The sequence below is a fragment of the Balaenoptera borealis genome (genome assembly GCF_965194805.1).
Source record: "Balaenoptera borealis genome assembly, chromosome: X".
NCBI lineage: Eukaryota > Metazoa > Chordata > Mammalia > Artiodactyla > Balaenopteridae > Balaenoptera > Balaenoptera borealis.
The window spans coordinates 36,820,561-36,834,888 of record NC_138881.1 but is presented as its reverse complement, the minus strand read 5'-3'; the positions used below and the strand labels follow the sequence as shown (position 1 = coordinate 36,834,888).

General features: G+C 42.5%; 1 protein-coding gene across 8 annotated transcripts in view; it reads right to left on the bottom strand.

The window, feature by feature from the left end:
• Positions 1-7,921, bottom strand: part of USP9X (ubiquitin specific peptidase 9 X-linked) — a 120,062-nt gene extending 112,141 nt beyond the window's left edge. For 2 of the 8 annotated variants that reach the window (XM_082378037.1, XM_082378038.1), the window contains exon 1: positions 7,121-7,916. The gene's annotated coding sequence lies outside the window, so the exon portion shown is untranslated. Of the gene's footprint in view, positions 1-4,911; positions 5,113-6,061; positions 6,109-7,120 lie in introns of all 8 variants that reach the window. The other 6 variants (XM_082378033.1, XM_082378035.1, XM_082378034.1 and 3 more) reach the window with 6 other exon arrangements.
• Positions 7,922-14,328: the final 6,407 nt, after the last annotated feature.

The following is a 14,328-nucleotide window of genomic DNA, read 5'->3' as shown; positions in this document are numbered from 1 at the left end:
CCTGATAAAAAATAGGATATGCTGGACTTCATCTCTAAACCGGTAATTCTCCAAGGGTAGATCCATGCTTGGGAACTTGTTAGAAATGCACATTCTTGGGCCCCATTCCATACTTAATGAATCAAACTCTGGGGGCAAGAGCCAGCAATCTGTTTTAACAAGCCCCCCAGGTTTGAGAACCACTGCTCTAAACCAGGGCTGCCAAACTATGGTCACAGATTAAATCTAGCCTCCTGTTTTTGTACAGCCCACAAAACTGAGAATGGATTCCACACAGCGTCATTTACAATCAACTTGATGACAGGGAATATGAACTTTAAACCCCAAATAGGCAAAATACTGTATTATTAGCCTTCCCCCCAATTCTCTTCTTCTCATTAGACCTAAATTACAATTAATTGTACTCAACTATCATTATATTATGAATTCCATCAACAAAAAATTTACCTAATAGCCTCGATTTTGCCTCTTAAGAACGCAAAGCCTAAAGCCTATAATATTTACAATCTGGCCCTGTACAAGAAAAAGTTTGCTGATCCCTGCTCTGAACCCCGACAGTGTTATCAAGGAGAGCAACCAAATCTTTCTACACTACCTTGATCAGGGACAAAACACTCTGTTAGGCAGAACATGGATCTAATACCATATAATCTCCCTGTCCAAGTTAATCGAGTAGACTTATGTAGAAGTTCTAAGTAACCAGCTAAGAAAAAAGACCAGAAAAGAGAGATGCAACCAACAACCTAAACTTACAACTCTCAGTAACCACCAAAGTCAGTAGGAAGGAAATGAACATAATAGGACAGGAAGAAGAGGTCTCTCCTACTCCTTTTTCTCTTCCTAAATTTTCTTCTTCCCACTTCACAGGTAGGTAGCTGAAGATGGGATCCAAGACTTACCAGCTCAAAACTGTCCCAAGGAAAATAATTCCTTCAATAACGGTTGGCCAATATGGGTCTAAAGTGTTCAAACCATACATGATTGATCAGTTACAGAAAGGATAAACAGAAAGGGGCTATAATATTATGATACATCAATTTTGTACAAGCTGTTATAGATATTAGAAGTCGAACATTCCCCCACATTTTGCCTTTGAGGCAAAGTTATTGTTTACAATGTTATCGTGGGGTTTTTTTTGTTGTTGTTTTGGCCGCACCGCACGGCATATGGGATCTTAGCTACGTGACCAGGGATGGAACCCATGCCCCCTGCAGTGTAAGCGTGGAGTCTTAACCACTGGACCACCAAGAAAGTCCCAGTAAACAATGTTATTCTATGCGCTCCGTAATACGTAAAGGTAAAGGACAGAATCCCTGACCTTATTTATCCATTATTAGGAAGAGATTTAAGTGTGAATTTTATGAGTGACTACAAAGGTCATGGAATTCAAAGAATTTAATAATTAACGTGACTTGTTAGATATGGAAATAGCTTCACACAGAAGGTAATCTATGTACACTATCTTAGTGAAGTTACCTCACCTCGTTGAGCCACGTTCCTCATCTGAAAAACAAGGAGTTTGACTAGATCTAAGATTCCTTCCAGGACTGCTCATCATAAAAGGATTATTAGGTCAAGTTAAGTGACTCCAAGTAATAAAGAGAATTAGAAAAAAAAAAAACCAAAAAAAAAACCCAAAGACGTAGAGAAATCATACTAAGAAAATGATGAACTGAACATCCAACAAATAATTATTGAATGTCTATGTGCCAGGCACTTTCTAGGTGCTAGGGATATGTCAGTGACTTAGGATCTTGAGTCTGCCCAGATGGATGCCACCAACCTAGAAGAATCTGGAGAACAAATTTAATCAAAGCATCTGAACAAAATAAGTAAAACAGGCAAAAAACACACAAGCAGTGCAGAGATAACTGACAGAGAACCAATACAGAAAAGGAATGGCAGGAGGAACAGGTGACACCAGAGTATGTAGTTACTGGCCCAAAATTAAAAGCATCCTAAGTATGGCTATTTCTAAAGCCAATACTAAAAGAATCCATTTCTACTGTACTTGACATTTGGGCTCACTAGAGAAGGTTGGCGTTCATAAGGAAATTCTATTTAACTTATTTTAAAAAGATGAAAGGTAAAAGGAAAGTTCCATCAGCTTATACCAAAACTAGTACATTTCTTATAACAACTTAATTCAGTCCCCTTCTATGAAGCACAATAAGGACTGACAAAATTAGAGCTAGGAAGGACTTTATAGAGACCAGCTAGTCCAATGGCCCTCACTTCATATAACATAAGCTTCTAGACAATAGTCATCTCTAGGACAGTGCCTGGCACAGGGTAGATACCCAATAAATATTTGATAAAAAGGAAACTAATGCCTGCCTTAACAGATATTAATAATGTTAGTATTAGAGCTGGAACCCTAACTCTAAGAAGATGCTCAGTAAGAGATAATAAATAAATGTGTGTGTGTATAAACTCAGAATCTCAGATGTTTTTCTAAAATAAATTGCCAAAAAATAACCTAGCTGCTCATCAGAATCATATTTTGAGTTTTTTAAATGCCCAGTTCCCACCCCAAACCTACTCAATTATAATCTCCCCAGAGTAAGACCTAAGCAAATACATTTTGAAAATGCTGCACAGGTGATTCTCATACACAGCTGAACTAGAAAATTACTGTTAGACAGTGACTGAAAATAGAATTAGAAACCCACTGGCTATAAAATGCATGTAGAGCGTGAGAGTGTACCGAAGCCCAAAAGGTTAGCACAGGCACACTAAAGAATAAATTTAGGTGAGATATCTCGTCTTAATAGTATGCCTTTTCACACCTTATTCCTTAAAAGCATATTACATTGATCATTACTTTACACTCAACAGTAATAACTGAATGATAAAATTCAAACTCCAATATACACAAATATCAGGCGTTTCATGACTTTTTTCCTTATGATAGACTTTATAACATAGAAAATAGGACAGTGATCATTAATTTAACAGAAAGATCTCTGACAAATCTTGTGCCACATTAAGAATGCTCATAGAGTCTACATTAGCAGCCCCCCCATATAGAATTTAGCACAACAGACCAAAGAAATTAAGAGAAACAAACACCAAATAAAGATGTTATTACTATTTCATTCATTCCATAAAATTACCAACCAATATTGCAAAAATGCAAAACAAAACCTTTCATTTTGAAAACTTTTTGTGAAAATTACACTGATTTTAAACTAAGCCAAGTAAAACTCAGAATTCTCAAATTGAGTTAATAAAAATTCACATGATACTAAGTGTTCACTTATGGGATGATTTAAATAGATCACTGGGAGAGAAATGCCTAGATTTTGCATCTTTTAGGAATGTTAAGTTGCCTTACGTTATTTTAGTCATAAACAGACCCACCAATTAAACTATCAACCTGAACATGTTGGAAGATATATGGAAGGGGAAGAACCGTTTGCTGCGAAATTTTAGCGTCTTCCTTGGTCAATCAAGATATTTCCCAAATTGCAGACTATTACATTTTCATTAAAATTTTAATCTAAAGCCTCTCTGGTACAGGAAACAAAGCAAAAGTTCCAATTTTTTAAAAAAATAGTAATCACTGTCATTTCACTAACATGGCAGAGCAGTCGAAGCACCACTGGTTGAACCTGACAGACCTTAGTCCTTTATCTGTTTAATGGAAATAATATGATCCACATACAGTGATAAATGGAGTGTTTAACATAGTGCTGGCACATAATTAAGTCAACAAATGACAACTGTAGTGATAACTGAAAACAGTTGAAGAAAAAACCATCTTCTTATTTACCCACTGCAAAGTTCAATAAGAACATGCTAACAGCAATAACAATGGTTTTCAACCCGACTGCATGAGAATCACCCATAATCCTTTTATTTTTAAAATTTTTTAAAAAACATCTTTATTGGAGTATAACTGCTTTACAATGTTGTGTTAGTTTCTGCTGTATAACAAGGTGAATCAGCTATATGTATACATATGTCCCCATATCCCCTCCTTCTTGCGTCTCCCTCCCACCCTCCCTATCCCACCCCTCTAGGTGGTCACAAAGCACCGAGCTGATCTCCCTGTGCTATGCGGCTGCTTCCCACTAGCTATCTATTTTACATTTGGTAGTGTATATATGTCCATGCTACTCTCTCACTTTGTCCCAGCTTACCCTTCCCCCTCCCCGTGTCCTCAAGTCCATTCTCTATGTCTGCATCTTTATTCCTGTCCTGCCCCTAGGTTCGTCAGAACCATTTTTTTTTTTAAAGATTCATATATATGTGTCAGCATACGGTATTTGTTTTTCTCTTTCTGACTTAACTTCACTCTGTATGACAGAGTCTAGGTCCATCCACCTCACTTCAAGTAACTCAATTTTGTTTCTTTCTATGGCTGAGTAATATTCCACTGTATGTATGTGCCACATCTTCTTTACCCATTCATCTGTCAGTGGACACTTAGGTTGCTTCCCTGTCCTGGCTACTGTAAACAGTGCTGCAATGAACACTGTGGTACATGACTCTCATAATCCTTTTAAAATACACTGCTGCCCAGGGCCCATACCAGACCAATTAATAAGTCTCCGGGAATGGAACCCGGGCACCAGTATATATTTTTTTAACCCCCACCCCCGCCCAGTGATTCTAATGTGCAGTCAGGGCTGAGGTCCAACACGTTAACCCTTTCACAAATACTAATGTTAGACTCTATGTTAAAATTAGAAACAAAGTTAGCAATAAATACGATACCTTTCAAAGGTACAGATCCTCAAAGAACTAAATGGAAACTAAAACCCTGTTATCCAATTTTTTGGGAAAAAAATTTCAAGATTCAGAAAACATACCACCAATAGGGGAAATATAACCTGATTTAAACAAAGTTTGGTTCAATATTAAAATTCTGAAACTTAAGTACAAAAACAATGCTTTAAAATTGACCTTATGAAACAAAAAATAAGCTAAAAGAATGCTTGCTTGTGTCCAACTAATCAAGAACTTGATGACTAGCAAATTCATGAGAAACATCCATTTTCAAAAACTAAGCAGCATTATTAATATCATGTCAGAAAAATTATCTTTCAGGAGACATTCATAAAACCTCTCGTCTTCTTGAGATGTCAGAAATTTTATTTCAAGAGCCTGGAAGAAAAAAGATCCAAAGTAAATCCTACTGAAGCATTCCATTGATAAAACAAGAAAACTATGGAACACCAAGAGATTCCAATAATTTGGTGAAAGGTAAAATCTGCCCTTCATAGCTACTTTCTAAGGAATTTAGATTTTCACATGTACGGTTCTTGGTGTTATTTAATCCCTCTAGAAATTTTCCCTCTCAGAAATTACCAAGGTCAGCAAATAAAAGGAAGAAAAGGCATGAAAACATTAAAATAACACGTTAAGAATTGAAAATTAAGTGTTCATGCAAAAAATATACAAAAAAAGGCAGAAAAAATACATATAGTTCAAAAGTCTTATTTTTAAATGAGAGAAAACAAAACATAACATGCTATCAAAAACATTTTGAGTTCGCCCTTGATACACCAATCTCAAATATTTCTGGTTTTCACTCAAATCCAAACACTGTTACAAGTATGACAAAGCACATGGGTTATAAAACTGAGAAAACAAATGTTGACATCTCTGTATATTTAACACGTAAATCTTTCAGAACTAGGAAGGCATTTGCTGAAACCAAAATGGCAGCCCACTGAATCAGTAGACCAACGAGATCTAAAAGAGTTTGTAGTCTCTATTTTTAAGTTCAAGTATACGGATTAAAAAAGCCAAGCTAGTCACGGTTAACGAGTCCTTACCATATAATCACTAAGAATAGATAATGAGCTCCAGGAGAGGTTAACTATCTGCTGAAAAGCTTCCTAATCTAAAGACCCCCGAATTCTTCCTCAAAAGTTAAGGTTTACGAACGTTATATAGACTTAGGGAGACTCAAGGGTTTCCATGAAACTCATGGGTTTCATGGGGACTCATGGCTACAAATATATTTCCCTCCCCTCAAAATAAAGCATGAAAATTTAACCTAGAACTCGGTCAGTTAAATTCAAAAACTGTCTGAAGAAATTACACACACCTGTAAACTGCACGATGGAAAATCCAATTAACGTTATAACGATGGACCTTGCAAAAAAAAATAACAAGCTTAATTTAAGCAGCTGCTGTTGAAGATCTTAAAAATTCCCGTGTAAGTTCCAGTCGCCCCAGAAATCCATACAAATATTGCAAAACACGTATACACCTGCTCCATAACTCTTTAACTTAATATTTCACAATGAATGAAAAATAAACCGTTTCTCAAACCCGAAGCGTCACATCACAAGAATCTTAAGGTTTTATCATTAACAAACTCGTACATGCTAATATTCTTTGCAGAAACAGTTAAAAATAGAAAGGTGGTCGGTCCAAGCTCGCTTGGAAGCGATTTCTGCCTCAAAACATCTTTCGCGGCTTTGGCCCTCCGTAAATAAAAGAGGGCGAAGGAAGTGGAGGAGGCCGATAACCCGGCTCCGGCTCCCAGACCACAGGGCCCAGGAGAAGCTGCGGGTTATCGCAGGAGGGCGGGGGGAGGCGGACAAGTCGTCGGGCCCGATAGCCAGGCGTAGCCGAGGCCTAGCTCTACGGCTCCAAATCACTCCACCTCAGTAATGGCGTTTGGTGTCAAGTGGAACGAGACCGGGAAGGAAACCGGCCGCGAGCCCGCCGAGCGCCGGGCTGCACACCCCGGGACCTGGGGGCGACGAGCCCCCGGCGCCGACCCGGCCCCGGGCTGCGGATGCGGGGGCTGCACGCCGCGCCCGGAGACTCCATCCTCCGACTCGGCCCCAGACAGGACGGAAAGGGGGAGGAGGAGGAGGGACGGAGCCGTCAGCCATTTTCCCTTACAGTCCAAAACACACAGACACGCTCCCGGGACGCCGGCTGGGCATGGAACGGAGCCCCGCGCCCAGACCCGCGCCGCGCGCGCCCGCCCCGCCCGGGGCCCAGGCGGGAGAGCCGGGAAGCCCCCAGCCCGGCCCGCGGCCGCCGCGGGAGGAACCGCGCGCACGCACACCCCCCTCGCCCTCTTCCCCTCCCCTCGATCCAGCTGTTGGCCCCGGAAAAGCGCGTAGTCCCGGCGTGGCTAGCTACTCACCGCACGACACAGGCGTCTTCTCTTCACAAGCAGAACACGCGGAAGCGGCAGCAAGGCTCAGTCCCGGGACAAGGCCGACCGTGGGTGCATCCCAGGCCCAAGGGTGACGGGTGACAAAGTGTGTCGAGAGGCTGCAGGCGTAGGGACCAGGGGGCTGCACAGCGACGCCGGAATTCGCTGCTCGCCGCGCCCGCCCTGCAGCAGCGGTGGCTGCGGCCGCCTCCTCCTCCTCCTTAGCCGGCGGCGGCCCTCTTCCCCCTTCTCGCCTCGGGCTGGGGCTCTCTCTGAGCGCAGACGGGCTCCGGGCGGTGCGTTTCTCCTGCGTCACCTCCTCCTGCTCCTCCTCCCGCAGTGGCGGCTTCACCTTCCACTGATCGCCGCCTCTGTCCCCGCTCCGGGCCTGGTCGCTTTGCGGCGGCTTGCTCCTCGCTCCCGGCGCCGAGCAAAGCACCGGGCGCTGAAGCGGCCGCCTCCCGCGAGGCCTGTGAGCTGAACGAGGCGGGGAGGGGCTCCGCGCGGCAGAGGCCCGGACGGGCCGGGTGCGGGGAGGCTGCGGCTCCGGCGACGGCGGAGACTACCTTCCGCAGCCGCGGTTGCCCGTCCTCTTCAATATGGCGGATCCGGCAAACCAAAAAAAAAAAAAAAAAAAAAAACCGCTCGGCCAGTGGCGGCGGCGGTAGCGGTAGCAGCAGCAGTGGCGGCGGCGGAGGCAGCAGCGAGACGGCGCAGACTCCCACCACCCCCAGCACCGCCCAAGGCCCTGAGGTTCCACGCCCCGCAGGAGGCCCGCCCCGTACGAGGCCCGCCCCTCAGCCCTCCTCCTCCATCCCACTCCCCTTCTCCCTCAATTGCTCCTTCTGCTCTCTCTGGTCCCCCTCCACCCGGGGCCGTCTTACGCCAGGGAAGAGTGGCGCGTGCGTCCGGGAAAGCCGGGCCAGGCGTGAGACGCTTGGAATTCGGGGAGCTGGGGTGGGGGAAGGGACGAAAATGCGGTAAAGATTTTTCAAGCAGTACTGTTTCTTTCGGCCGGCCCCTCCAGGGTCGCACTACGGCCCGGAACTGTGTTCCATACCCCTCGCCTCTGGAGCAATGTGAGGGCAGAGGCGGCACCAGGACGGGCAGAAGTGGGGGAGGGGAGGCCCGAAAGGATCTGGCACACAACACCGGGGAAGGAGCTGGGAGGTCGGCATTGGAAGGTTGCGTGGCCAGGACAGAGTTAATCGCGCGAGCCACAGTCGCGTCGCTCAGAGTTTGACTTGGGCCGCTTGTTTTTGTTCCATTGTGAACCGAGGCCGCGCCGCCGAGTGCCCGGATGATGACGTCACCAGCCTCCCCTTTTTCCGGGATTGTGGGGGGAGGGGTATCGGATCTTGAGGCCACGCGCTGGGCGGTCGCACCCGCGGTGGCTGGGGGTCCCGGCGGCAGAGCCGACCCTCGTCACGTGTCTTGTGAGCCGGCCAGGCCGATGGGGCGGGTACCTTGGGGGAGTGGGCAGCGGTGCGAGGTGCTGAGGGCCGGCCACCTGCTCCTTGCCGATAGGGAGAAGGTGTGGCTATCTCTTGCGGCGGGAGGGGGGAGTTGGGAGTGGGGTGCCTTCCCCCCCCCCCCACAAAGAAGCAGGTGCTCTGAGAAATTCATTCACGTGGTTCTGCAGCACCCGTGCCTGAAAGCACTTGGGCTCCTTCACAGCCTGTGACCGACCACCCTTTGGCCATAAGAGCCTTAAAACACAGCAGCAAAGAAAAAATTATAAGGTGCCACTGATGGCATAGCCACTAGGCAGTACTAAATGTACCAAGATTAGCCTCTTTTTGCCAAATCATTAACACAATTCAGTGTTAGAACCCGGAAGGGCTTTATGAACCCATGACATCCATTATGTCATGGACTATTTTCTACATGTTTATATTCCAACGTGAAGCCTATCAGGCTAATCTCAAATAAATGGAGTGCAAGGAACAATACAGTGTATCTCGGCTGCCCAAATGAAGAGAAAAGAAATGCAACTCCTAATTTAAGCACAGATATCCTTTTGACATAAAAATGCTTGTGGACACCAAATTGCATGCAAAATCATAGCAAAACACTATAAAACATTTTGTGTGGAACAGAGTTGGATTTAGTTACGCTATAATTATGTTACTTTGTAGTACAAAGTTGTTAAAATGGAATCCAAACTAGTTTAGGGTGACACTGGGAGAGCACAATGATACCAGTATCTTAAATTTTGAAACCATTTCCCTATATAGTAGTAGACTATACAAAGTTTTCACCATAAAAATCACCTAATAAGGTGTCCAAGACACAAAATTCATAGGCCTAATAATTCACACCACATTTTATCTTGTTTTTGTAATTATTTCCATGAATGGCTTGTCTTCTCCACTAGCTTATGAGCTCCTAAAGAGTAGACTACCATCCATGTACACTGTAAGTTTGCTAAGTGCATGGTGGTTTTATTTAATCCTCAGAACCCGCCCGGTGAGATAGCCAGAACATATATTGCTATCACTGAGTCTAGATAACAGAAAGGGTAAATGATTTGCCCATGGTCACCAGACAGGATTGGTAAATGTTGAACATAGGTCTTTTAACCCTATCAAAAATGCACCTTTAAAAGGATGTCCCCTCTCACCAATTCTATTCAAGATTGTACTTGTGGCTCACATGAGGGAAAGAAAAAGAACTATAAGGCATTCAGGTAAGAAAGGAACGATTAAACTACTTCTATTGGCAGATGACATGATCTTGTATATAGAAAATCCTGGGGAATCCAGTATAAAAAACTATTAGAGCTAATAAATGAGTTTAGCAAGGTTGCAGGATATAAGGTCAATATTTAAAAAATCAATTATATTTTTATGTACCAGCAATAAACAATCTGAAAATGAAATTAAGAAAACAATTCTACTTCCAATAGCATCAAAAAGAATGAAATACTAATGAATGAATTTAAGTGAAGGACAAGATCTGTATACTGAATACTACAAAACATCATTGAAAGAAATTAAAGACCAAAATAAATGGAAAAACAGCCCATGTTCAAGGATTAGAAGACTTAATATTGTTAAGATAGGAGTACTCCCCAAATATATCTACAGTCAGCCCAATCCCTACCAAAATCCCAGCTGGCTTTTTTGCAATAAGCACATGAAAAGATGATTTACATCACTAGTCATTAGGGAAGTGCAAATCAAAACCACGATGAGATGCCACTTCACACCCATTAGGATGGCTATTATCAAAAAGTGGAAAATAACAAGTGTTGGCAAGGATGTGGAGAAATTGGAACTCTTGTACACTGCTGGTGGTGAATGTAAAATGATGCAGCCACTGTGGAAAAGTTTGGCAGTTCCTCAAGGAGCTAAACTTAAATCATCATATGACCCAGCAATTCCACTCCAAAGTATATACCCACAAGAATTGAAAGCAGGGACTCAAACAGATACTTGTTCACCCATATTCTTAGCAGCATTGTTCACAATAGCCAAAATGTGGAAACAATCCAAATGTTCATCAACAGATGAGTGGAAAAACAAAATATGGTATAAACATATAATGGACTATTAGTCAGACTTAAAAAGGAATGAAATTCCAATACCTGCTACAACATGGATGGACCTTGAAAACATTATGCTAAGTGAAAGAAGCCAGACATAAAAGGTCACATATCGTATGATTCCACTAAATGAGGTACCTATAATAAACAAATTCATAGAGACAACAAGTAGGATAGAGGTTACCACGGTTGGGGGGAGGAGAGAATGAAGAGTAATTGTTTAACAGGTACACTGTTTGTTTGGGGTGATGAAAAGTTCTGGAAATGGAAAGTGGTGGTGGTTGCACAGCGCTGTGAATGTCCTTTAAGCCAATGAATGGTACACTTTAACATTTCACGTTATATATATTTTACTACAATTTTTTTTTACAGTGGGAAAATAATCAGTTTCATATGATTTAGCCTATAAGCTATACCCCCACCAGTAGTTCTAGGGGGACTTAGTCTATCAAGTCAAGCTCACCAGCAACTCATTCCTTCCTATGCTCTGTGGAGCTACCCAGTGTGCACCGTGGCTCCCAGGGTGGGTGTGGCCTACAGGACTGCCCATTTTTGACACCTTCCACTCAGTTAATGGGATAAGAAATGAACAGTTCTAAGTTTAAAGAATAGGTTCAATGTCACAGTGCAGCTCCTTAAAATCCATATAGTCCAGGCCTTCCTTCTTATGTCTTTTGTTTTGGTTTCTCTTTTCTAACACCTGTCCTTTAGCTTTAAAACTAATTTTTTACTTCCTGGTTCTGGCTCGGTAGAGCAAAGCCTTATTATATTACATTTCCTCATAAAATTTCCCAATGCACTCTTATTCTTCCCCGCAGAAAAGCTTGAAAGTATACTCATTTTTTACGAGTACACTTACCTTAAAGAATAGACAGAATTTCCTGGATAAGTTGTTATTATTTAATACTTTCAGGGCTACACATTTCAAAGTTCTAAAGACAGTGTTAGATGCTTCATACCTGCAGAGACGTCTTCTGGGTTAATGGCCAAGCTAATATAAAAGAGGAGGGAGCTTTGATAATATGTCCCCTAGAGAAGGCTTTGTGGTTTGAATGGAATGAGGAAAGTCCACAATGACTATTTTTAACATAAAAATATGAGAACTAAGAATCTGAGGAGATGGTCCCATTTCATCTTCCTTCATGACAACAGGCAGAGGATGTAGCTAGGGAGAACAAGGTACAACATAAAAGATCTCAGCTGATAATATGCTAGTGCTCAAGGATATTCAATTGAATTTTAGACACCAGTGCCTAGAACAGACATGCTTAAAAATAGCCTGTCCATCCTGCTCCGGGAGGATCTCTCTGAAACGGACTTATTCGCAGCTAAGGACTTGGACACAGTCCAGGGTATTATTTCACTTATTTTACTCTAGAGCTTTCTGATCGCTTGGGTTTTATTTAAATTTTGAAGGTTTCTATTTCATATATTTTATGTAAACCACCACAGTGCAAAATAATCTGATCCTTTTAATTTGTTTTTACTAGCACAGTCTTGCTTATTTCATCTAGGCCAAAGAAGTACATATTTTCCCTGTTGGAGAGTAACAACCATGCCTCTGGAGAAGACAGGTGAATTGCTTTAGCGTGACTTAGGGCTGCTAATTATGCCTCACTCCTGCCCTTATGCTAGCTCTAATAAACTCAGAGCTCCTAACAGTGGTATAGCTCAGCTCTGTCCACGTGTCTGTCCAGAAGATTCCAAATTTTCCAAGTCTTACTTAGCTAAAATATATGATTTAAATATGGACCTGCAAAGTCAGCCTGATTTTCTCAACCATTTTCACAATCAAAACTGCACTGCAGTCACCCAGCTCAACCATTTGGTAATTCAAGTCAGACAGCAAGTTAAATTCTTACTACATGCAGCCTGGTGAAGCTTCAGCTCCAGTCTTGCTTTCTGCCTTAGCACACCTTCCAAATCTCTCAGCCAGCCTGGAAGTTTTGTAAAAAGGCAATTTTTCAACCAACTCTTCCTTTTGCTTGTGTTTCTTCGAAGTCTACTCTAGTTTGGAAATATTATTGCTTATCCCAGAAAAAAGTCAACACTGTTAAGCTCTAAGGCTCTGATCACCAATTTCAACATGTATGGGGGTGGGGGGAGGGTCTTTCCCCACATCACCAACTAACAGTTCTCCGACACCAACTGGGTGTCCTACCATTCAACCCAATTCTGACACTATCCATCCAGAGACAGCATCAGATCCCACAGGTTAAGGGCTCAGTCCCACAAGACTGCCCTCCACCTCAGATGCCAATTGCAAGTCCAGGTTGTCACATGTGCTTCTTCTGACCAACCAGCTACAGACTGGAGGTTCCAACGACCCCCTATTTGGGTTACAGGTTAAGGGCTCAGTCCTACAAGACTGTCTTCTCCCCCCACTTCAGAAGCCAATCAACAAATCCAGAATGTCACCTGTGCTTCTGAGGTAATGGCTATAAATCACAGAGGTTCCCACAACACCCTCCTTGGGTTTGATTAATTTGCTAGAGCAGCTCACAGAACTCAGAGAAACATTTTACTTATTACATCACTGGTTTATTATAAAAGGACAAAACTCAGGGACAGCCAGATGGAAGAGATGCTTAGGATAAGGTATGGGAAAGGAGCATGGCATTTCTATGCCCTCTCCAAGCGTGCCATTCTCCCCGAATCTCTGCATGTTCATCAACATGGAAACTCTCTGAACCCTCTTTTTCGGGGAGGATTCATACCATAGGCGTGATTGATTAGCTTAATGGCCATTGGCAATCTATTTATTTCCAGTACCTCCCCATCTCAGGAGGTTAAGGGGTGGGACTGAAAGTTCCAATCCTCTAATCACATGGTTGGTTTCCCTGGCAGCCCCCATCTTTAGGTGCTTTCCAAGAGTCACCTCATTAACATAAACCCAGTTGTGGTGGAAAGGGGCTTGTTATGAATAACAAGATACCCATTTTACCTTTATGGCTCGGAAGCAATAAAGTTTCAGGAACTGAGGACAAGAGACCAAATATTATGACAAAAGATGCTCCCATTGCTCTTATGGCTCAGGGAATTCCAAGGATTTTGAAAGCTGTGAGCCAGGAACCATGGACAACAACCAAATATATAAGAGAAATATATTTTGGTCATCTGAGCAACAAAATATATATTTCTTATAAATCACAATGTCACAGGCTTATAAACAAATATGCTCATTTGCTACTAATTCATATACTACAGCATTATTAATCTGAATCTTACCAAATTAAAACATGGTATTCAGACAGAAACTGTCTAGAATTTTATGCTTGCCCTGTCATTGGAGGAATGAAAAAAAGGCATTAGTGACATCAACAGTATAAACGAAATTATGAGAGAATTATCTACAATCTAGTCTCTCTACACTACAGTTGTTTTGAACATTTTAGAAAATTCTGTTGAAATACTAAACTCCTAAATCATTCTTACTTATTAAAGTAGCTTCTCTAAGGCATTTGAAACCAGCATAGGAATGACCTGAATGTTCTGTTCCACACAGATCTTTCTAGAATCAAGAATGAAAGGGCAAGTTAAAGAGGGGCCCCTGGGTGACTGTACTGCAAGCTACCAAAGTTTGAGATTCACTTCCTTTAGGACTTCTAAGACAGAATTCATCTGTTAAGAACGATAATATATATTCTAG